Source organism: Nuphar pumila, chromosome 1 (genome assembly GCF_984573655.1).
Source record: "Nuphar pumila chromosome 1, dmNupPumi1.hap1.1, whole genome shotgun sequence".
In the NCBI taxonomy this organism is placed as follows: Eukaryota; Viridiplantae; Streptophyta; class Magnoliopsida; order Nymphaeales; family Nymphaeaceae; genus Nuphar; species Nuphar pumila.
The window spans coordinates 9,911,319-9,936,660 of NC_143249.1; the positions used below are offsets into that span (position 1 = coordinate 9,911,319).

At 40.4% G+C, this 25,342-nt stretch overlaps 1 long non-coding RNA gene and 1 pseudogene across 2 annotated transcripts; both read right to left on the reverse strand.

Annotated features, from left to right (window-relative positions):
* Positions 1 to 418: 418 nt before the first annotated feature.
* Positions 419 to 15,185, reverse strand: LOC149847919 (uncharacterized). The gene is made up of 2 exons (XR_016432428.1): positions 14,943 to 15,185; positions 419 to 845 (listed from the first exon to the last, which is right to left on the reverse strand). It is a non-coding gene; the product is annotated as an uncharacterized LOC149847919 (long non-coding RNA).
* LOC149847920 (putative pentatricopeptide repeat-containing protein At5g52630 pseudogene) lies at positions 11,463 to 14,052 on the reverse strand (annotated as a pseudogene). The gene has a single exon (XR_016430385.1). The product of XR_016430385.1 is annotated as a putative pentatricopeptide repeat-containing protein At5g52630 pseudogene (transcript).
* Positions 15,186 to 25,342: the final 10,157 nt, after the last annotated feature.

Genomic DNA, 25,342 nt, shown 5'->3' on the forward strand with positions numbered 1-25,342 from the left:
AGGCCTACATACACCTCCATCAAATGAGATGTGCGGTGAGGATTGGACATGATCGATGGATCGGTTATATACAACATAACCCAATCTGCTCTTAAACCATCCAGCTTGAAAATAGGCAGGTCAGTTCTACCAAGCTGCTCACGCAAGCATGATCGGAATTAACCAGGCAGGATACGCTAGATCATTGACCTTGTTGTTCTCATCAAATAAATCACTTCATAGCAAAATGCTTGCTCCATTTGATCAAAGGCATCAGATAACCGAATGTGTTGGAAATAGTAAAAAAATATGTAATTATCAAGTGATCTTAAAAGGAAGAATTCCAAATGTAAGAATCTGTAAACGAAAGGAGCTATGTACTTTGATAACATTTGGTGGACATCAACACATTCATCACAAATGCAACTAGATACAGTTATTTCATGCACTAATTATCTAACATTCGTCACTGAGCCGCACCTTGTTTAGCCATTGTAGTTCACCACATGAACTAGCCGCATACAAGCAAACCTTGCCTAGTCTTGGCAACTTGGCAACCGGAACAGCCATACATGAGAAGCACAGTTCTGCATTACCGTTTTCACTTCATTTTCATGTTTACTATCTTAGCAGTTCATTATTGTGTCAACAAGAGACATCGAGGATCCACATCATCAAAATGAAAAGAAAATTGTCGAGAAAGCTTTGAAACCAGAAAGCAGTAACGATAGCCATGATTTCACATTGTATTTGCCAGGTGAACAAGGAAAAACTTTAACTCTTTGCTCGACAAACTATAACCTGCAACTACTAAACTTCTAAAAGCCGACATGGTGCCTTCATTCTCACCGATCTCCCACTATTGCCTGTAATTTTTCATTTAAAAAAAAAAATCTTAGTAAACTCGTGTCCTCAATTAGAAAGGAGAGCAACCAACAATAATATAAAATGACATTTTCCACAACCTTTACAGATGCAACAAAAAATGTAACTATGCAAGTGAATAGTAATCAATTAATGACATTCAAAGTTCTTGAAAGCTGGAATCTAACTATATCAAATTCATCACTTGTCTGAGCAAAAGCAAAATGAAGTAAACAATCTTTCAACTTGATGACCCCAATACAAATTCCACAGTAGAGATTGTGTCAAACAATAACTTCCTCTAGGTAAACCAAAGCAACAGAGCTGATATGGACAATAGAGCACCTCATACAACACCAGGAACGAGAAATACTTTCATAACTGCACATACAAGGAAGCATTATTGCTATCCATTATTAAAATAGAGATAAGTGATGTTAGGCAATTTTGTATACTAACAACATAAGAAAGGAAGAGTCAATTGAAGGCGGAAGGCCCAAAGCCCCAATCTTCTAGACAAAAGCTATGTCACACAGACTCTTCTACTAGGGCACCACACCCGCACACGCACCGAGGCGGGTGCGACACTTGGACACAGATTTCTTTATGTTAGGTGAAGTCAACCACACTGAGGTCCATTTCTGTCCAAAAGTAGATTCAGTTAACCCTAATCAAGTCTATTTTTATCTATATTATATATATAAATACATAAATGCACACAAATACATATAGTGTTAACTTAAAACTGTTAAAATATATATATATATATCCTCCCCGCACCCCCACACCCAAGTTTTTTTAAAGTGCCGAATTGCCGCACCTGCACCTATGTGATATAGGAGAAAGGGTAAATGGCATTTTTCCTAAAATTTCATCTTCATGGATAACTACTACTATCTGTTCAAGTCTAACCGTAAGACATACAAAGGGCATGGTGAAAATGCATCTATGGCAATCAGGCCAAGACAAAGATAGCCAGTGCCCTCTCTCATCAAAAGCCGAATTATGTAAGAAGAAGAAGATATAAATCTGTATGTATTTGTGTGGAAAACAGATATACATACACATTTAATCCTGTTATAATCAGTTTTTTCGTTACTTTTACATGTTGATCTCATATTTTTTAAATTTGCGTGTATTTGTGTGGAAAAAAGATATACATACACGTTAGGGCATTATATTTTACTGTTAATCCTGTTATAATCAGTTTCTTAGTTACTTTTACATGTTAATCTCATATTTTTTAGTATTTATTTAAAATTTTCTGTTTCTTATTAGTTGTTGCTTCATCAATAAAGCATTTTTTAATTTATTGGTATTTTTAGATATTTTTTTTATAGTTTTTTTTTAGTTTTCAAAAAAAATTTGAGGCTTACGCTTTACGCCTCGCCTCAGTTTTTGGTGGAGCGCCTCGCTATGCCTCAACGTTTTTCACAACATTGTCCCATTATAAACCCAAAAAACTGTCTTGCATGTAGATCTGCAGTTAGTGGTCTACCATATACTGGTGACTAAACTATCCACAGGACGACAACCCGTGTTCTCCGATAATGTAAGGTCCATGGTGGAGGCATCTCTATGCCAAGTGCCAACAGCTATGTCACAGACTCACAGGGACTCGGCAAACCGGGTGCCGCACCTGCGTCGATGCAACACGACGCGGGTGCGGCACCCAGTGCGGTCAACCCGACCCTGGGTGCGTTGACCGCACTCAGGGTCATTTATGTCCAAATTTTTTATTAAAAAAAAAATCTTTTGGGGGCGCTGCCCCCCCAGAGGCCACCCCGCCAAGGGCGGCCCCCCCTAGACCCCCGCCCGCTGACCGTGCAGCGGAACCCGCGCTGGAGGGGAGCCCCGGAACCCCCCTTTCTGCAAGGGCAAAAACTCTGAATCAGGCTCCACAACTCATCAGCTCGACCCCTCCCTTACACAAAGAGAGTGCAGGGAGGGGGCTCGACCCCTCCCCTTCACAAATTTTATATATATATATATATATATATATATATATATATATATATATATATATATATATATATATATATATATATATATATATATATATTGCCACACCCCCTCACCCATGTGACATAGGCCAACAGTGATATTGTAGCAAGATTAACATAAAAGAACCTATATGCTCCAGCTGTCAACAAAGGGTGTGAAGAGTTTCCTCCTAACCCATCCTACTGCTTTTTCTAAGGGCAGGGTCAAAGAATGATTCTTGAACTTCTGATGCAGCCTTCAAAGGGCTGTGTTGAGATCAGTAAAGATTCGGCTTGTCGAGTCTCACTCCAGTCTCCACGCTACCTTGATGAAGGCTGAACAGGCACGACTGTGCGTAATCGGATGTTGAACAGGCTTATAAAAACAATAACTCTCACCCAAAAAAATGAGTGAAACTGATCTTATTAAATACTCAAAAGTCTCTGACAGATTACTGGTAAACAAGTGAATAAAGAATGAAGAAAACTACGAACTGTAATGAAAAAAAGTAACGAATGAAAGGAACAAAAGGAAATAAAAAACAAAGCTGCTGAAGAAAGAAAGACTCTGTCGATATTCTCCAAAAACTGCCTCACGCAGCCCTAGGTTGTGCTTTTTAAAGATGGTCAATGGATCCGGGTCCGGACCCGGACCCAGATCCGAACCCGAGAAGGCCTCAATTCTGGACTGGATCGGTGCTGAGCCGGGTCTTCCCTTTTCTAGAGTAGGTGCGCGTTATCTTCCGGCATCGAGTCAACTCACCTGGGGTCGGACCCTGCTGCTGGGTTCGATCGTCCATTCCCACTGGTGGATCGGGTTCCCTGGCCGTGCCAGGGTCACCTGGTACTGGTACTGGTACCGCCTGCTCTGCATCATTCTCCCCTGGTTGGGAAGAAGTCGGCTCCGACGACTTGTTGTCTCCACAGTAAGCATATAGATCAGACACATTGAAAATTGGGAAAATGTTCCAATCGGGAGGCAGTTCTATAAGGTAGGCATTCGACCCTAAACGTCGTAGGACTTGGAAGGGACCATATTTCTTAGGACTCAGTTTATTATAGGTACCCACGGGAAAACGCTCAGGACGCAGGTAGACCCAAACAAGCTGACCGACTTGAAACTGAATGTCGCGACGACCTTGGTCAACGAAGGCTTTGTACGCTTCGTAACTCTCGATGAGTTTGGCCTGGACTTGCCTATGTATATCACGCATGTATTCAACAACATCAAAGGCGTCTGGGGCGGGGTCAGGGAGACTGGACACTGGAGCTAGATCGACGACATGAGTGGGCGACCGACCATAAACCACTTGAAAAGGAGACTTACCTGTGGACCAATTGATGGAACTATTATACGCAAACTCGGCTTGAGGCAAGACTAGATCCCAGGTTTTAACATTTTCCCCTACTAGGCTCCTTAACAAGTTTCCTAAGGTGCGATTCACAACTTCGGTTTGGCCATCGGTTTGAGGGTGGTACGCACTACTGAACTGAAGCTTGGTCTTCAACAAAGCCCATAACGATTTCCAAAAATGGCTCATAAAACGCGTGTCACGATCAGAAGTGATTGTGTGGGGTAAACCATGGAAGCGAGCGACGTCCTTGAAATAATAGGACGCTACTAAAGAGGCATCGGTTGTTCGCTTACACGGGACGAAAATAGCCATTTTGGAGAACCGATCAACAACGACTAAAATTGAATCAAAACGACGTGGCGTCCTTGGGAGGCCCACGATAAAATCCATGGATACGTGCTCTCACGGCCGTTCAGGAATGGGTAACGGAGTATACAGACCACTGTTCTGACGATGACCCTTGGACACTTGACACACATGACACCCTTGGATGAACTTGACAACATCTTTGCGCATTTTAGGCCAAAAGTATCGTTCATCTAACAGAGCGAACATCTTATCATGCCCGAAATGCCCTGCTAACCCTCCTTCATGAAATTCAGAAATCAATTGAAGCCTAAGGGAGAAATCAGGCACACATAATTTGTTCCCACGGAAGAGGTAACTATTATGAATACTAAAACGGGGGTCGAGGGTGCGATCTGAAGAGATGCACCCCTCCCAGACTTGTTGAAAATCCGGGTCCGTGGGATATAATTCTTTGCACTGTTCGAACCCAACGACCTATACTGACATAGTCATCAGGAGGTTGTTCTTCCTGCTAAGAGCGTCAGCCACCTTGTTGAGGGTACCAGATTGATGGCAAATTCAAAAGTTGTACTCTTGCAAGAAGTTGACCCACTTAGCATGACGAGCACTCAACTTCTTTTGACTATTCAGATACTTCAATGCCTCATGGTCCGTGTACAAGACAAATTCCTTATAAATGAGATAATGTCTCCAATAACGAAGAGCTTGTACAACGGCATAAAACTCAACATCATACGTGGAATACTGACACCTGGCATGCGTCAACTTCTCACTAAAGAAGGCAACAGGTTTGCGATTCTGACTCAAGACTGCGCCAATTCCCACCTTGGAGGCGTCGCACTCAACCTCAAAGACAGCACTAAAATCAGGAAGGGCTAAGACAGGGGCACTGGTCATTTTCTCTTTGATGATAGAAAAGGCTTTTGCCGCAGCAGGCGTCCACTGAAAACTAGTACCCTTGAGGCACTCCGTGATGGGGGCCATGAGGGTGCTGAAATTTCTCACGAAACATCGGTAAAAAGTGGCCAAGCCGTGAAAACTACGGATCTCTCCAATAGTCTTTGGGACAGGCCAATCAACAATCGCACGAACCTTCGCGGGGTCTGCCTTAACTCCATCAGATGACACAATAAATCCTAGGAAAACAACACTGGACGTCATGAACTCACACTTCTTCGCATTGACATACAATTTTTCTCTCCTTAAAATTTCCAAGACCTGACGCAGGTGACTCAAATGGTCCGACAAAGACGAACTATAGATCAAAATATCATCGAAATATACCACGACGAATTTCCCTATACAAGGACGTAGCACTTGGGTCATCATATTTATGAAAGTACTTGGGGCATTGGATAACCCAAACGGCATGACTAACCACTCGTACAACCCATCACGTGTCTTGAATGCCGTCTTTCACTCATCCCCTTCTCGGATACGAATCTGGTGATACCCACTTTTTAAATCGATTTTGGAGAAAATGGAAGCACCAGCCAACATATCAAACATATCATCCAATCGAGGGATGGGAAAACAGTATTTGACAGTTATGCGGTTTATGGCTCGACTATCCACACACATGCGCATGGACCCATCCTTCTTAGGGGTGAGCAAGGCGGGTACTGCGCAAGGGCTCACACTTTCACGAATAAAGCCCTTTTGCAGTAACTCCTGGACCTGCCTTAATAACTCGGCATGCTCGGAGGGGTTCATACGATACGCGGGGAGATTGGGAAGACTCGACCCTGGCACAAAATCAATAGCATGCTGCACGACACGCATGGAAGGAAGACCATCTGGAAGGTCATCCGGCATAATGTCGCTAAACTCTTCAATAAGGGGTTTGAGGTCCGTAGGAACTGGTAACGACGTACTCGCTAAGGGTTTAGCCACTACAGCATAACAATAACCATCCTCCTGACATTGGTTCAAGAAAGACCGGTAGGATAGTCCGGCCAGTCGGGGAACTCGCTCAGGCTTATCTACCGTGGGAAACCCCGTCTCCTTGATGGGGAGAAGGATTATCTTATGACCTTTAAAGATGAACGAGTATGTGTTCCTACGGCCATCATGAATGGTTTTGCGATCAAACTGCCAAGGACGTCCCAACAGGATGTGACATGCACTCATAGGGGCCACATCACACCACACCTCGTCGTGGTAGTGTTCCCCCATGGAGAATCGGACTAAACAACGTTTGGTGATGGGAACCTCATTTCCTTTTTTGAACAACGCCATCTTGTAGGGGTGAGACAGTTTCTCGGTTCTCAGGTTCAAGGTAGACACAACGCTCTCGGACACCATGTTCTCACAAGCACCAGTGTCGATAATAACATCACATGCGTGACCCTCACAGTTGCATCGGGTTCTAAAAATGTTGTTCTGTAACCATTCGGCAGGGGTCGACTCACGAGGTGCGGTCAGGACATGACGGATGGATAATAGATTATCGACATTGCCGTCGAACTCTACGACTTCTCTCTCATCCTCATCCTCGCCCAAGGACTCACTCTCACTCTCGGATGCTGACTCCACAATACCTTCGACGAGATGGGTGTTTTTGGCCACAGTGGGACACCTAGACGCGACATGCCCTAGCTCCTGACACCTAAAACAACGGATGGTAGACTCACTAGGTTTGGTTTTAGACCGGGTATTGAATGCGGGTCCGGACGGATCAGGTTTGCTAAATTCTGCTCTAGGAGTAGACTTTGAGTCCTCCTTCCTAGGGGAGCTCACTCCCCTGGTTGGAAAACTCAACTTGGGTCGACTCGACTGGTCACTACGGGAGGTCCTATATTCCTGCCTCTGTTTCAACTTTTCCTCGACGTTCATGGCATAACTGCTGGCCTGATCTAATGTCTCAACCGTGATACAGCTGAAGTCGTCAGAAATAACAGGACGAAGACCAGAGACGTACCTCGTGACCTGTTGGCGGGCAGTTTCCTCGATCTGCACCCGTAGAGACAGACGATGGAACTCGGCAGTGTACTCCGCCACAGTACGAGTGCCCTGACGCAGGGTTAGATACTCCTTATAAGCTCTCTCAGCGTGATCCGAAGGCACGAATTTTGATTGCATCAGTCTTTGCATCTCCTCCCACGACTGTACGCGCCCTAGCCCCTGCCGCTCCCTCGATCGCTGCAACTCCACCCACCATGTCTGTGCTAACCCTCTCAACCGAGTGGACGCTAAAGAGACACGACGGTGCTCTGCTACGGTGTGGTAGTCAAAGAAAAACTGCACGGCATAGGACCAGTCAAAGAACTGCTCGGCGTCGAATCGTCCTGCAAACTCCGGAAGGTCCAGTTTCACTCCATACGTGGAGGGATGCTCTGCTGTCCTCTGTTGTCGGATACTCACTCCAGAACGTGTCGTCGTCCCAAGCTGCTTCATCGTCCTCTATGCGGTACTGTTCGCCTGGATGCTGGGGCTGACAGACTCCACCGAGGGGTGGTCGATGCTCAGGTCGCGTTGCTCCCTGCCGAAATTGTCGCGGTCGGGTTTGCCCGCGGGCGGGCGCCACCTGTGGTTGTCCCTGTGGTACTGGTATGTAAGGGGGTCCTACTAAAGGGGGGGGGGGTTGGTTGGGCCTCTGGCTCTAAGTGGGTAGGAAAGGGGTACTAAGGGTTTGGGTTATGATAATGGGGTAGGGTCAGGCGAGGTACTGGGTTTTGGTTCGGGAATGGGTTATTGGGTTGGTTAGGGTTCGGGTATTTAGTTGGGTTGGGGTAGGACTGGGATGGTTCGCCCGACTGGATATGGATCGGGCCTAACCCTAAACTATTCGTTGGACCCAGATTCGGGTAGGTTGGATCGGGGATCGAGTTGTGGGGATAAGAGGTTTTGTTCAAACTCGATCCACGATCCATATGAGTATGGGTCTTGTTTTGACCTGGCTCAAGATCAAGCTGGAGTTCCGTCCGGGTCCGATACAAGTTCGGGTCGGTATGGGATCCATGTTGGGTTTCAAACATCACGGGTTGGGTCGGATTCGGAGCGAACTGCGAACCAAACCCAACTGGGTATGGGGCTGCCCGACCTGGACCCGCTCCTGAGAACCCAAAGGGTGGTCCTCGGTACTCGGATCCGGACCCGAATAAAATAACCTCCTGACCGGTCCCTGAGGGTTCATGTCCGGACCACAGGGGATCGGTCTCCTTAGTTTTCGAGCTGCCGGCAACCACAACCCCGCGCGCGGGTGCCGGGAGGGTTGACAGACCCCTCCCTGCACGAACTGACGCAGGCACACCCACGGCCTGAGTCGGTGTCAAACCGGGGTCATGCAGGCCAGGTCCAGCCTGCATTCCCAAGTGCGTGGTTCGATGTCAGGCCTGCTGGTTTGCGCCAGTGAGGGGAGGATCTCCAAAAGGCCCCGCGGTCGACTGTATCGCAGTCCCACCAGAGTTCAAGGGGGGCGTACCTTGCTGACGCACTTCTCGACAGACGGTTCGGCGCAGGCCTTCTCCAAAACCCTCCTGAGTCACCGCAGGCTGGGGACCCACTTGGGTTGTTTCGTTCATGGCAGCCGTGAGGATACCAGCGTCGCCCACTGGGGCCTCCACTGGTTGGGTCGTCGCCGGGTTCGATCCTGGGGTCGATTCAATGGCGACGAGTCGACAGTCAATTCCGTCCATTCTTTTTGTGATTCCAGCCATCTCCCGGTTCAGGCGCAGCATATTCTCCTGCATCTTTGTCATCATCTCCATCATGCGCATCATTGGGTCCTCGGTAATGGCTTCCTCCCGTTCCTTGCCCCGTGTCGGGTCGTCCCTCGTCTCTTGAGCCATGCGGCTGCTGACGGAGGATGCCTGGGCTCTGATACCACGTTGATGCAGCCTTCAAAGGGCTGTGTTGAGATCAGTAAAGATTCGGCTTGTCGAGTCTCACTCCAGTCTCCACGCTACCTTGATGAAGGCTGAACAGGCACGACTGTGCGTAATCGGATGCTGAACAGGCTTATAAAAACAATAACTCTCACCCAAAAAAATGAGTGAAACTGATCTTATTAAATACTCAAAAGTCTCTGACAGATTACTGGTAAACAAGTGAATAAAGAATGAATAAAACTACGAACTGTAATGAAAAAAAAAGTAACGAATGAAAGGAACAAAAGGAAATAAAAAACAAAGCTGCTGAGGAAAGAAAGACTCTGTCGATATTCTCCAAAAACTGCCTCACGCAGCCCTAGGTTGTGCTTTTTAAAGATGGTCAATGGATCCGGGTCCGGACCCGGACCCGGACCCGGATCCGAACCCGAGAAGGCCTCAATTCTGGACTGGATCGGTGCTGAGCCGGGTCTTCCCTTTTCTGGAGTAGGTGCGCGTTATCTTCCGGCATCGAGTCAACTCACCTGGGGTCGGACCCTGCTGCTGGGTCCGATCGTCCATTCCCACTGGTGGATCGGGTTCCCTGGCCGTGCCAGGGTCACCTGGTACTGGTACCGCCTGCTCTGCATCAACTTCATGCCCTAAGCAGTCTCGTAAATGCCAGGGACCAGATTAGATAACATATCCACCAAACCCATGCAAAGGCATTTAAAGCACCTAAGAGTTCATCTGATATTGTCTGAAAAAGGATTTTGAAGCTTTATACATTCCTGATCAAAGCTTCCTATCAGAAACAGACAGAACTAACACTAACCACCTTGAACAAAAAAAAAAGATCATTCGCAGTTTGAATTTCAGGCACTCAATTCAGTGGCCGGTGATCAACTGTGTTGAATAAGATTTTCCCTTTCTTTCTTGATTAGGATAGAGACACCAAGGATTTGAGCAGCAAGGGCAGAAACAGAAACCGATTTCCAAGAGTTTAAGCTGAAGGAACAAGGAAAATAAATGGCAATGGTAAAGTAGCAATATCTTTACCAAGAGATCGTGGTTTCAAACCAAACAGTCACCAATTCAAAGAGGAAGAGGGGGTAAAAAGGAAAAATGAAAGATTCTGTCCAGTCCTTTCAATAGTGAAATTTTTTCTTACATTTGGTAAGAGTAGGTAAAAGCTCTTAGTGGCAATCAATGGAAGATCATCAAGCAGACAAAATGAGACCATTCTCAGAACCCAAAACAGTAACCATGAAAGACAGGTTATAACATTTGAGCATGTCTCAGGATGGGATAGACAGGATGACAAAGAAATTCCCATGGCAACTGGATTTAAAGATGGCAACAGCAAGAGAGATGGAATACAAAAAAAAAGATTTTGATATTCAATTGACTGAGCACATACTTGAATGACTGAAGAAGTAGCAGCAAAAACAAGAGAACCTGCAAATATTGTCTGTCAGTTTGATGTTTGATCTGACCAGAGAGTATGATATATCTGCCAAATAGAGGGAACCAACTTTCTATCCAAACCCAGCTTAATTAGGATGGAAATAGAGTTTTTTCTTTTTAGCAATAAAGACATTTAAAATAAGCTATTGGAGTGCCTTTTAAAAAACATAATGATGATGTGGCAGAACTAGAATGGAATTTTACAAATGAAAACTGGAAAACTGCATGGGATGATGAAAGGATCCAACCTGGACTCATTGAAAAAGACATAAATTCCATTGTACCTTCTTTTCACTTTGCATGGTTTTAGAGGACTCATTTACATTTTAAATATCACTTAGACCATCTCATCTAGAAAATATCATGGAAAAAAGTCAAAAGATTTAGAAAAATGCAAGAAGAAATGGCTGAAAACATCAAGTTGGATATTTCCATCTTACGCAGGCCTATGGTTCATTAGAAAGTACAAATTTCAAAGGAATAGAAGCCTACCATAAGATAAAAGGATTGCATATCATCATCAGCTTCATAGCCTATGCATGCATCTATTACCCAAATGGTCACTAGCAAGTAATTACTTCAATAAACTTCTTAAGATAACACAAATGAATAAGTGAATGCCTATTCAGACCTATTCTGAAATGACTAACAAACCAAACGTGTGTCCTCTCCCTGCAGATCACAATATTGCTACCAGCTTTGCAACATGCAACCATAACCAGATGAATCACATTCATTCGTTCCATCAACTCTCAAAGTTTCAAACATGAAATCAAACCTAGAACTCAAACAAATTCAACTAATTAGGAAATATAAATAAAAAATGCTTAAATTCAACCATGACTTATTCCTTTTCATGCACAAATCAAACCTAGGACTCATTTACATTTCAAATTTATGCTTCCTCATCTTTTCCATAGCGTACATTTTGCAGAGGTTCTGGGGTACAAACACTCCATCCATGATGAATCACCAGAAATCTCGACAAGAACAGAACCCACTCCTAAAGTGATGAAACCGCATTGAGTCTCTAATAGTTATTTTGACTCCAATAATGTTGGACATAAACTTCATGAAATTGTGACAATCTCCACAAATGCGAAGGTTTTTGAAGACGCAAATAGGAGAAGCCGATTCCATATTGATGATGGCAAAGGCAACAGCTAGTTTCTCGCTATGGCAACCAAGGACTTCTTCTTTCTCTTCGAAATCAACATCAGCCAGTGCAAATCCAGTGTCTGGCAAATAGCCTGCTAATTTCATCTTAATAGATAATTCACCTAGGTATTCATAAATTTTATCACTTTGAGCATGTGACTTGTCACCAGCAAAAAATGTGTACATGCGGTTTCTCACCAGCACCCAGCTACAACCAGGTGTTTTCTCGATGCCTCTATCCCTCACCATGTTCCTCATGTCCGATGCATCTTTCCACATTCCTAAGGAAACATACATGTTTGCTAGAAGTATGTAATTCCCAGGATTATCTGGTTCAATCTCAAACAAATGTTTTGCTGCAATTCTTCCCAATTCAACATTCTTATACACCCTACAAGCACCAAGCAAAGCACCCCAGGAACTAGCAGTTGCTTTCATAGGCATATTCTGTATAAACTGATATGCCTCACCAATGGAACCCGCACGGCTGAGTATGTCAACCATGCAAGCATAGTGATCAGCATCAGGCACAAGGCCGTGATCCAAGCTCATAGCCTGAAAGAAACTGTGACCTTCATCCACTAACCCGGCATGACTACACGCAGATAAAACACCTGCAAAAGTAACTGCATTTGGTCTTACACCTAATTTTTGCATTTTCTGGAAAAGTGCTAATGCTTCCTCTCCATACCCATGAATAGCATATGCAGAGATGACAACATTCCAAGATATGGTATCCCTTCTAGGCATTTCATTGAAAACTTTCAAAGAAATGTTCAAGCTCCCACAGTTTGCATACATGTTAATCACAGCAGTGGCCACAATGGTATCTTCAATAAAACTATGCCGGAAACAATAGCTGTGTAATTCTTTTCCTCTTCTAAGAGATTCCAAGCTGCTGAAAGCTGGTAAAATGCTGGCAATGGTGATTCGATCTGGTTTGAATCCCTCATGAATCATTCGCTGAAACAATTCAATGGCAGTCATTGCTTCACCATTTTGAGCACACCCACTGATCATGGCATTCCAAGAAGCTGCATTTGGGATAACCTCCAGAGACTTCATCTCTTCAAATAGTTCCATTGCTTTCTCTACCTCTCCATTTTGAAAATAAGCTGTACAAATCACATTCCAGGAAACCACATCTCTTTGTAGAACTAAATCAAATATGCGCCTAGCATGCAAAATATCCAAGCATTTTGCATACATATCTATGAGACCCCCACTTACAAAAACATTATCTTCCACACCAATCCTGATGGCATAACCATGAACCATCCTACCCAATTTCAAATCCAACAAACTTGAACAAGCAGGGAGAAATGAAGAGATTGTAACTGAATTTGGTCGTACCCCTGAGAATACCATTTCATAGTGGACTTGTAAAGCATCTTCCAAACAACCACAACGAACAAAACCAGCAATAACAGAAGTCCATGAAATAACATCCTTCTCAAGCATTTGATTAAACACAAGAAGCGCATCATACATGCATCCGCATTTACCATACAAGTCGATAAGTGCATTCCCAACCAGTCGATCTGCTTCAAGCCCAAATCTTACAGCATCTTCATGGATCTCCCTAGCCTTTGCCAAATCTGATAACATGGAGCATGCCTTTGCAGCATCTAACAAGATGAATTTATCAGGTGGGGTTTCATTTCTGTTCTTTGTTTCTGAATACAAGCAAAGAGCTTCATTTGGGTACCCATGTTTAGTGTAAGCATTGATCAAGACAGCCCAACACCGAATATTCGGCTTTGGAATTTCATCAAACAGTTGGTGTGCTTTGCCCATCTCGCCACAAACAGCATACAACTTTATGAGTTTCACTCTGATGTGGAGAGGTAGTTCTGTGGGTGTTCTGGAAGTCAGGTGCTCGTGCAACTTCAAACCATGGTGGAGAGATTTAGTGTCTATGCAAGCCTGAAGAAGCTGATCATAAGTAGCATAACTCGGTGCAACACCTTTGCTGTCCATGAAATATATAGTCTTAACAGCTTCCTTTAGTCGGGTTTCTCTTTCTGCCTTCGAAAATGTATTGAAACTAGCAGTGAGAAAACGATGAAGCTGAGTGGTCTTTTTTGATGGAACATCGTGGAAATGACGCAAAAAATGAAGGGTGTGCATGGTTTAAGTCATCATGGACCTGGGAGAAGAAGAACTCCGAGCAAGTTCATTGATCCACATCTTGTTTAGCCGTAATAGTTCACCACGTGAACTAGCCGCATACAAGTAAAGCTTGCCTAGTCTTGGCAACTTGGCAACCAGAACATCATATCTTTAGTCATAGTTATGTATACACGGATACCATCCTCAATATTTTCCTATTAGTGGGTAGTGAAGACCATTGTAAGTGTTGATTTGAACAGCAACAAATCGCAAAACGAAAAGCAATTAAACGTTCTACAAGCTTCTTAAACAGACAAATAGATCACTGGAAGGTGAGAAAAAGATACAGTAACTAACTATCCATAAATGGTTTAACAGGCGGATACTGATCAAAGTGTTAGAAGCGTTTGACACAGATACCTAGTGGGCATTTACATCTGCCATCAAAACACACAGTGTTGATCTAATTTAAGATTATTCATACAGTTCATGACCGATTCAATCAGAATATTACAGCTAATACAGTTACCACGTTTGCATCAAATACAACCCTCACCGCATCACACACACCAAATCTAAAAGAAAAAAAAAGCACAATGATTCATACTTATTATTTACAAAAAAAGAAAAGCTTACGCCAAACATACAGATTCAGGGATGGAAATCAAGGGCATTCATATCTTCTAAGACAAAGTGGGGAGGGGGTAAAAAGGATAAAATCCAAACAAAATATGTGGGTCGATTACTAAGAGAATGATATGCAGATTCAGAAGTGGAAATTTGAGCAAAGAACGTCTCCCACACTGGCTAAAATCAAGTGGGGAGGGAGCATAACGGCATAAAACCCCCAAAGAAATTGTGAGTCGATCGCTGGATGAATGAAAACACAGAAAGAGATCGATTTTTACCAACGGTAGGACGGCAGACGAGGGAAGGGAAGGATCAGAGTTCGAGCTTGAGTTCCTCCTTGCTATCGGAGAGGTAATGGATGACGTAGGGGGTGACGCGGATGACGGCGACCCACACGCCCAGAATGGTGAGGTCTTTCTTCAGCTGCTTGTACGCCGTTGCCTTATCCGGCCGACGAGGGATGGCTCCCAGAAACATCACGATGACTCCTTTCCTCTCCTGGCTCTGGCCTTCTCTCTCTCTCTCTCTTCAAGGGTTTATTTAAGATTTATTTGCATGCATTTTAAGGTTTTATGATTTATTTATTATTTTTTATTTGTATATAATATTTTTTTGATTTACTCAAAATTTAAATATTTTTTGGTACTTGATCCACTTTGAGATTTATATACCAGGTTATATAATCTATAAACTTTTGATAAAATAATATGATACCAATTACAGCATTTCTATATCAAAAAATGTCAATTCTCATTTTTTCTCAAATTTTGTCTGCGCTATAGCAACTATACTACATACCACATTTCTTTTGACTGGACAAAAGGATATGTTCCTCGTGTTCGGCATTTGATTTTTACTTTATGCCGATAACTTAAATATATATAGAAAATAAGTAAGAAAACTTCATTTTAGATCATACAACTCAATCCAACCATATGTCTGTTACATGTTAATTATGGATTTTAGTTCCCAATATGAATCTTGAATTGAATCTAAAAACTAAAAAATATTTAAATTTTGGATAATTGGAGAAAAAATAAGAATTAATATTTTGATGTCATATTGAATATAATTATAATTTAACAAAAAATGTGAATTTTAACCCCAAATATGGATCTCAAACTGAATCTAGGTAAAAAATATATTTAAATTTTAGGTAATTTGAACAAAAAATAAGAATACATACTTTATTCTATATACAAATAAAAAACATAAGTAAATCATAAAACCTAAAAATGCAAGGAAATAAATCATAAACTACGAGAAAAATAAACCATAAAATCAAATAAAATATAAAATTAAATATAAAAAGTCTTAATTCAAACCCTATCGAAAGAAAAACAAAGAAAAACATCTATAATCAAATACAAGAAAAACCTAATCAAATTAAGTCTAAGAAGTCATAATTAAAAAATTGATTCAAAACCCTAATCAAAGAAAATAAAAGAAAAAAGTCCTAATCAAATAAAATATCTAAAACCTTGATTAAAGATATTTGATTCAAATCCCTAATAAAACAAAATAAAAAACCCTAATAAAATTGAAAAAATCCCTAACAAAATTAAATAACAAAAGCTTTAAGTGAAGATATTTGATTCAAAGCCCTAATCAACGAAAATGAAAAAACTTAATAAATGAAAATCAAAGAAAAAATCCAAATAAATGAAAAAAAACTTTAATCAATGAAAATAAAAGAAAAAAACTTAAACAATGAAAAAACCTTAATAATTGAAAATCAAAGAAAAACCCTAATCAATGAGAAAAACCTAATATAAGAAAATAAAGAAAACTTAAAAAGAATAAGAAGAAGAAAGAAAAAAAGAAGAGAGAGAGGAACAAAGAAAAAGAAGAATAGAAAGAGGTCTTTTACCTCGTTGTTGCATAGGAGAGAGAGTGAAGGACTTTTGCATTGCCACCAGCCTCTTACTTGGCTGTTGCACAAGAGAGAGAGAGGGTCAAGGTTAGCCCCCCAGTGTCCATTTTTTTTAAAGTAGTGTTCCTCCTATCATGTTCCGAGCAAAATAGGGGGAGAGGATGGAGCATTGTTTCACCGTTCCATGGATGTGTGCTTCGACGTTTGTTCGCCGCAGCATTCCGTGCAATCAAACACGCCCTTATTGGACCCATTGTAGCCATCTAACCAAGACTCCCAAGAAGCACCAAAGTCCAATCGGGACCAGTGAGAAAATTTTTAAACGGGAACTTACTGGCCACAAAATATTGTGATATTTAAAAAAAATGTTTTTCTCTTATTTCTACTGCCCCAGAAATTAAAGGTAAGAAAAACCGAAGCAGGTTATATGTTCTTCCCCCAATGAGCGTCACATATATAAGCTCGTGGGGCTCGTATCCTCGTGTGTGTCTACATCACTTAGCATCATAATCTGATGTGATTGCAAAGACATAAGTACCATTTCCTACCATTCTTGCCATGAAACGACGGTTAGGGAAGATGAAAAAAATGTCCCCCATTCAAAAAAAGGGGAAACAACGGTTCAAGATCCTCCATCTAGAAAAGTGAAACGTCGGTTCGAGAATGATGTTAACTCTTTATAGTCCAAACGTTCTGTTTTCGCCCTAAGAAGTAAACTTTTGCACCATCTGCTGTAACAAAAGCTCCCTTTGATGACACGAACTTTGTCGTCATCTCCTGCCATCGGAGTAGAAGTTGTACCGTCTTCTGCTGTCGCCGGAGCACCCTTTGCAGTCGTCTGCTGCCGTCGGAGCACCCTTTTTCGTCTGCTGCTGCCAGAGTGCCTATTTTTGTCGTTTGTTGCTGCCGGAGTACCCTTTTCCATCAGCTGCTGTCGCCGGAGCATCCTTTGTCGTCGTCTGCGCAGTGGCAGCATCGTTGCCACCATCGACTGCGTCTACCTTATGGGTGTTTCTCCTTTACTGTCGGATTACCAAGGTTTCGTTATCCAAACAAATCGATTTGTAAATATGAATGCTAAATCTTACAACTAGTTTTACTATTCATGCTAAATAACACATATTTTCATAATGAAATAAATTGATTTGTACCTATCCACCTTCTGGGCGTCAAAAAATAGTTAGTTAGCACGAATTGTTCTTTTGAAGGCCAAACATTTCAACGATGTGTACTTATGAAGGTTATATTTCTACAACGATTTGTACGTTCGATGCAGGAACGATTTATACGTTTGAAACATTAACGATTTAATTAAACTACCACGATTTGTATTTAAGTTTGATAAATCGTATAACAATGTACATGTATGAAGCCAAACGTTACAACGATATATACTTATGAAGGTTTCGATTTACACAATGATTTGTAAGTTTGAAGCAACAACGATTTCTACATTTAAAGCACTAAATATGTGTATTTATGAAGTTACCTCGATTTGTACCTAAATTTGCTAAATCTTACAACGATGTTTACTTATAAAGCCAAATATTACGATGATTTGTAATGTTGGTGATTATATAATGAATGAGATAATTTGTATTATTATATACTTGGGGAGGCAAATGTAACATATAATGATGCGGTTAAATTTATATGTTGTGCAGGTTAGCAATGTCTAAAGCTCGTCAAACAAGAAATTCCCCGACATTCTATGGGATAAATATTAGAGAAGTTATCCGTCAGTCCTATCTATATGAGCGTTATGAAAGGTACCAAAATATAATGAAGATTGAGAATGATAAAGACAAAGACAAGGCGTTGAAATTGTATTATGCGGAGGATTATCCATCAGATATTAAGGCTGAAGACTAAAGGTAGAATGGGGAAGAACTAAAGATAAATAAGAAAAAGAAGGATGGCAAAGAGAAGGAAAAACAAAGGAAGGAGGAGGAAAACAAAAAGCAAAGGCAAAGGAAGAAGTCAGAAGAGAGGGAAAGGCAAAGAAAGAAGAAAGAGAAGGAGAAGGAGAATGAAAGACAAAAAAAGAATGAGGAGGAGGAGAGAGAAAGGCAAAAAAAGAATGAGGAGGAGGAGAGAGAAAGGCAAAAAAAGAATAAGGAGGAGGAGAGGTAAATGCAATTGAAGAAGAAGGAGGAAAAGAAGAAAAGGCAACTGATGAAGTAAAAATATTTTAAAAAGCAAAGGAGGATAAGGCAAATGAAGAAGAAGGCGGAGGAGAGGGAAAGGCAAAAAAAGAATAAGGAGGAGAGGGAAAGGAAATTGAAGAAGAATAAGGAAGAAGAAGAGAATGAAAGGCAAATGATGAAGATGGAAGATGAAAGGCAAAAAAAAAACATCAAGATGAAAAAGAGAAGGAAAGACAAAGGAAGGAGGAGGACGAGGAAGAGAAGGAAAAGCAAAAAAAGGAGAAGGAGGATAAAGAAGAGAAGGAAAGGTAAAGGAAGGAGAAGGAGGACGAGGAAGATAAAGAAAGAGAAAGGAAGAAATAAGAGGAGAAAGACAAGATAAGAGAAAGAAAAAAAAGGAAAAGAAAGAGAAGGAAAGGGAAAGGAAGGAAGAAATTGAAAAGCAGAGGAGGGAGGCGATGGAGCGAAGGACAGAAGAAGTAGAAAAGTAGTGGGATGTGGCAGAGCAACAAGAAGGCAAAGGATGGAGGAAAATGATGAAGATGAGAAAATTATGACCAAGGTACGTAAATCGATCTTGTCTATCACGATTTACTATGATAGTGATTACTATGTATAACGATTATTGTGATAGCGATTACTGTGATAGCAATTACTGTGAATGATTTACTGTGATTGGTATTACTATGTATAGGGATTATTATGATATTGATTATTATGTATAGTGATTACTGTGTTAGCGATTACTGTGATAGTGTGTATGCAACGATTATTATTTATAGCGATTACTGTCTACAGCGAGGTGTAGAAGTACAAATGAGACTAATTTACAATTGATACAAATAATATGCTATTTTGTATTACAGGGAGGTCAGAAGAGAAGTAGTGCATCAGGTGAAAAGCTCAGAGGGCGGTGTCAGTGGCCTGTAGTTCTGTCATGGTATGAACAACTGAGTGAATATCAGAAGAATTGATTACGAAATATGCACTTCGGTGGCCTTCTAGACCAGCATTATTTTGAAAGGTGCTGGAACACCCATGACCCACCTGGTAAATAAGTGGAATCATCAGACAAACACATTCCAGTTTGATTCTTTTGAGATCACCATGACCCTAAAAGATGTGGCATGAATTACTGGTTGTAAGTGCCATGGTAGTGCTGCTCTATTACGGGATTCAAACTATAATGCAAGGAAAAGGTGCACGACCCTTCTAGGAATGTCGATGGACGACTGGAGTCAATGTATTTCTGGTAGAAGCAATTCCACATTGATGAAAGTTTCTTCTTTTAATAATAAATGGAAAGGACGGTCCGCTACATGTGTATATGAAAGAGCTGACCAAGAGTTGCGTGACTTCCTTCTTTATTTTTTGTCTTACTTTATTTTCTGATTGTTCTGGTTCGAGAATAAGTTACTTGTGGCTACAGTTCCTGGAATACTTAGATAAAGTCGACAACTATGTATGAGGTGTTGCTATGCTCGCACACTTGTACAATCAACTTTATTGTGCGAGTAAGGGTACAAAAACCGTCGGGGGGTTTTGGCCATTTGTTTAGGTATTTGTTTATTACATATTTAGTACTTGTAGATTAAGCTCGTTGAAGGTTGAAGTGTTACTAATATATTATTTTTGTAGGTATGGGCGTGGGAGCATATTGTCGCGTTGCATCCTCAGTGTGGCCCTGCGATTTGTGATTTTCCAAAGATCGGCCGGTGGGCTAGAATAAATGTCAAGGAGGATAATGCAAAGTTTATTTTAGATGGTCTGCAACTAAATAAGGTAAATGATTTAAAATCGTTTACAATCGGTTCATCATTTATCATTCAGTAGTATAAATCGTAGAAATGTTTAGCATTCTTAAGTATTGAAGCATAAATAATTCATATTGAAGCATTTTTCATGCCCAAAGTTACAGGGTGTGTATTAAAGCATTTCACATCTTGTTCAAGCTCATTCTGTCTAAAATCGTCTACAAATAATTCATATTGTTCAATAAAGCGAAACATTATTAAACATGAATATAAGGTTTTCTTTAGTGTAGCATGCATAGATTTTGATCTTTGTGTGCTTATCATACCTGCACAAAAGTATTGTCTTTCATATGCCAATGCCCACTTCTCTTTTTCTGCATATAAATTTTGTAACCACAAGCAATCTTCAAGGTCGTATATCTGAATCATTTCCTCTCAATCAGACATAAAGGTGACCTCGTCTACGCTCTCAAGTACACACCTAGTAAACTTTTTGTCAAGTCTTGTATTCTGATTAAATGTGTCCTATATTCTTTGCTACATTTTGAAAGATGTGCAACAAACATAGGCGATGATGTGCATCTGGCCACACATGAGACACTGCAACCACAATTGCGTGATCACCATCTGTAAGTACAACTTTAGGTTCCTTCCCATTTATTGCCTGTGTAAATACTCTGAACAACCACTTAAAGCTTTCCTTGGTATGGTAAAAAAAAGTGTCGCCTAATATACAACTCTGTGAGTGATGGTTCACTCTAACAAATTGCGCAAATGATCATTGTTCAATATTAATCTTCACTATCGTATAAAAAATAAGCACATCATTGAAGCATTCATAATATACTCTTGACTTTGAATCTGCACAAAACATATTCACATCATATCCATATTCATCCAGTTGCATTGCACTAAAGAAACCAGGGTCAATGTTTGATTTCTTCTGTAAGTAATCAACCAAAGAACATATTTCTTCATTCTTCATGTTATATGTCATCTTCCTTCTCAAGTGGTGGGTGTGAATGGTACATTCTTGCGACCATCATCTATGTGCGCACATAAATTATATGTCTTTCTTGGTGCAATGCCAGAACTATCAGCTATTTCAGCAATTGCAACATGTGCTTCAATTACTTTACGATGTAACCTTAACATAAGAGTCATAAATGAAGCTGGTAAATCATGGTTATGATCACTGATTAAAGTATGAACTATATGTTTTCCATTCGAAAGTCTTCTTAACACCATTCTCGGTAGACATCCATATCTTGAATCTGGCTTGCTCCTTGTCGGATTTCCACTTGACTTTTTCCAACCTTTCTTAGAACAAACATATGTCTTTCTCACCACGACACCCTGTGCATTTTTTGACCAAGAATATCTTCTAACACTGAAGCCAAATTTTAAGGCATAATCGTTATAAAATTTATATGCAACATCCTCATTATTAAACTGCATTCCTTCTACGAGAACAAAGTTAGGTGTACTATCATGTACATTCCCTGTGCCTGCACCTTTATCAAGTGTACTGCCACGATCGTCTAACTCATTATCAAATTGCATTTCTTTTGCTGGAACATTCAAGTCAAGAGTGAATCCAATGTCTGCACCCTTGTTATCATTTGCATCATTAGTACACACGTTCACTTCTTCAGGTGCGTCATTAGTACAAATGTTCACTTCTCCATATCTTTCAAATGATTGAGATAAATTATCTTCATTACAACTAGATGATAATCTCACCACTTTTATAACCAAGATATTAATTTGCGTTAGCAAGCACATACGTTTACTACTATTTATTCAAGATGCATATAACAATGAATATCGATAAGGTTAAACAAGTCAAAGGAACAATTGAATAAATCAGTATAAAAGCAACGACGATTTGTTATTTGTTTATACTATGCATCGAGTTGTTACTTACCATGCCAATAAAAGAAATGATTTGTCATATATGTGTGTTGACGATAGCAATTTAATTATATCTACGATGTTGTGAAGCAATTTCAATAGAAATCGTTAAATGAGCAGCGATTTGAATATGAAAATTGCCATCGCAAGCGCGTAACAATGTATTTCTGCATGCACACATTTTAAGTCTTTCTACAAATATCTTACAAATTGATACTAGAAAACACATAATATCTTACAAATTGATATACATATCACATAATATATTATAAATCGATACGACAATTCAGCATAATAGCTTACAAATCGACACTCTAAAACACATAATATCTTAAAAATTTATATACATATCTCAAAATATATTACAAATCGATACAAAAATTCAACATAATAGCTTACAAATCGATATTAACAAACCAAACAATATCTCACAAATCGATAGTATGTTACTACAACCGCAATTTGTGATACATTGCATATACTGAGTGAATGGACAATACCGGATGGGGTAGAGGCCCTTCCTCTTATCTGTAAACAAGCATTCTTGTCAACAGGTCCCAACATTTTAGAAATATTGTTAAGTTTTCAACCATCGAAAGGACAAGATCCACCTGCAATAATAAAAAATGCTTTAATGGCACTCACGATGACATACATTCTTCAACGATAGCATGATGACATGAAAAGGTACTCATAACGCCTTAATGGCACTTGTTGGAATGTTTGTGCGTCATTGCTTTCTTCCATAATGCCTAACGACAACGAAAAATAAGAGAAGATTGTAAAAAAAGATGGCCGACAAACGCCCTATGACACCCACCAATGATCAAACCAGTCGATTGCGAACCCGTGAATGTTTTGTAACACAAGGCAGGAACGAGAATGCGGCAATGTGTTGTAACACAAGTTAAAAACCAAAGCAGGAACCTCGACTCGAGACGACAGCAAAGGTTGCTACTTCGGTGGCAAAGTTCGCATCGTCAAAGGGAGCTTCTGTTACAGCAGATGGTGCAAAAGTTTACTGCTTAAAGCAAAAACAGAACGTTTGGACTTTGAAGAGTTAACATCATCATCGACTTTCTGGATGAAGGATATTTTTATCCTTTTCTCTATCCGTCGTTTTCATTTTTATCATTTTCTCAAACCATCGTTTCATGGAGAGAATAGCAGGAAAGGGTACTTAAGTCTTTGCAACCGCATCGAACTCTGATGCTAAGTGATGCTGACACACACGGGGATACGGGCCCTACGTGCTTATATACATGGCACTCATTTGGACCCCGAACACGCACTGTAGCAAATAATGCGTCTGCGGGGGAGAACACACAACACCCTCCCAAAAAAAGCTATAAAGAAAAGAAACTAAATATGAAATAATGTGCAAAACAAATAAAATAAAGCATTTGCATTTATTATGCTGTTATAAATATAAATATTGCAATGACATCACAATATTTTCATCTAAATGATGATATTGCAATATATTGTATAAAGGAAAATGAAGTGAAGAAAATATTATTGAATCATTAAGCTTACAACTTTTGCAAAGATACAATTGGTATATATATATTACACACAACTTAAGAAAGAAAAAAAAGAAACGAAAACTAACGTTACCTCTTAATTATCGACATTGTCAATATTCTCTAATTATCCTCACATTTGTTCCTTGAATGTTGATAATCAAGGAAACCCTTTTCCTTGATTATCAATGTCTATCTTCACATTTGACAAAAAATGTGAAGACCGATAATTGATAATTTGAATATTGATACAGTCTTCACATTTGATGATATTATCTTCAGAATATACAATCTTCACATTTGACGGTATTATCTTCATAATCTTTATGATGTCTATCTTCACATTTGGCGATAATGGATTTTTAATTTTCTTGATTCAATATACACGATACACGTGTTCTTTTACGTGTATCTCATAAACTTTTTTACTCTACCTCAAGTTGGAGCGTGCGGATTAAGGATGCCCAAAGAGATGAGAGAAGTGATCGGTTCTCATTGCCTTGGTGAAAAGATTCTCATATTAAAAATGCATGGGAATAAAATGTGTTTGAATGAGGCCACATAGAATTTTTTCTTGCACGAGGTAACAATCATTCTCGATATGTTTAGTGCGCTTGGGATAAACTAAATTTGCGGCAATGTGAAGTGCTTTTTGGTTATCACAATACAACATCATGGGTTGAGAATGATTAATGCCGAAGTCCATCAACAGGTACTTGATCCATGTGAGTTCGCAACATGCTAAGGCCATGGATCGGTATTCATCTTCGATCGATGATCATGACATGGTGGATTACTTTTTAGTCTTCTAAGAAATTAGGTTGTCTCTAATCATAATGCAATAACCAGATGTAGATCTGCGACTCATCATGCAGAAGGCCCAGTCTGAATCACAATATCCGAGCACTTGAATCTTACTGGTGGATGACATTAGAATTCCTTGTCCTGGGAAACTTTTGATATATTGAAGGACCCGTATAGTAGCGTCCATGTGAAGTTGTTGTGGCTGACTACTAAACTGACTTAAAATGTTAACCGCGAAAACGATATCGGGTCGGGTTATAGTAAGGTATAATAACTGACCCACTGGGCGCCTATACGGTCCTAGATCCTCCAACAAAGCTCCATCATCGTTACTGAGTTTGATGTGCGGTTCCATGGGAAATTGACTTGGCTTGACTCCAAGGAAACTCATGTCCTGCAAGATATCAAGAGCATATTTTTGCTAAGATAAAAAAATACCATTTTTAGATTTTGCAACCTCAATGCTGAGAAAATATTTTAGCCATCCAAGGTCCTTCAATTTGAATTGCTAATTGATGTGAAATTTAAGTTGCTCGATATATGTAATATCATCTTCTGTAATGACGATGTCATTCACGTAAACTAAAACAAAGATGTGTACCTTATTAGTAGTCTTTGAAAAAAGGAATAATCAACTTTAGATTGGGTGAAACTTTCTTAAAG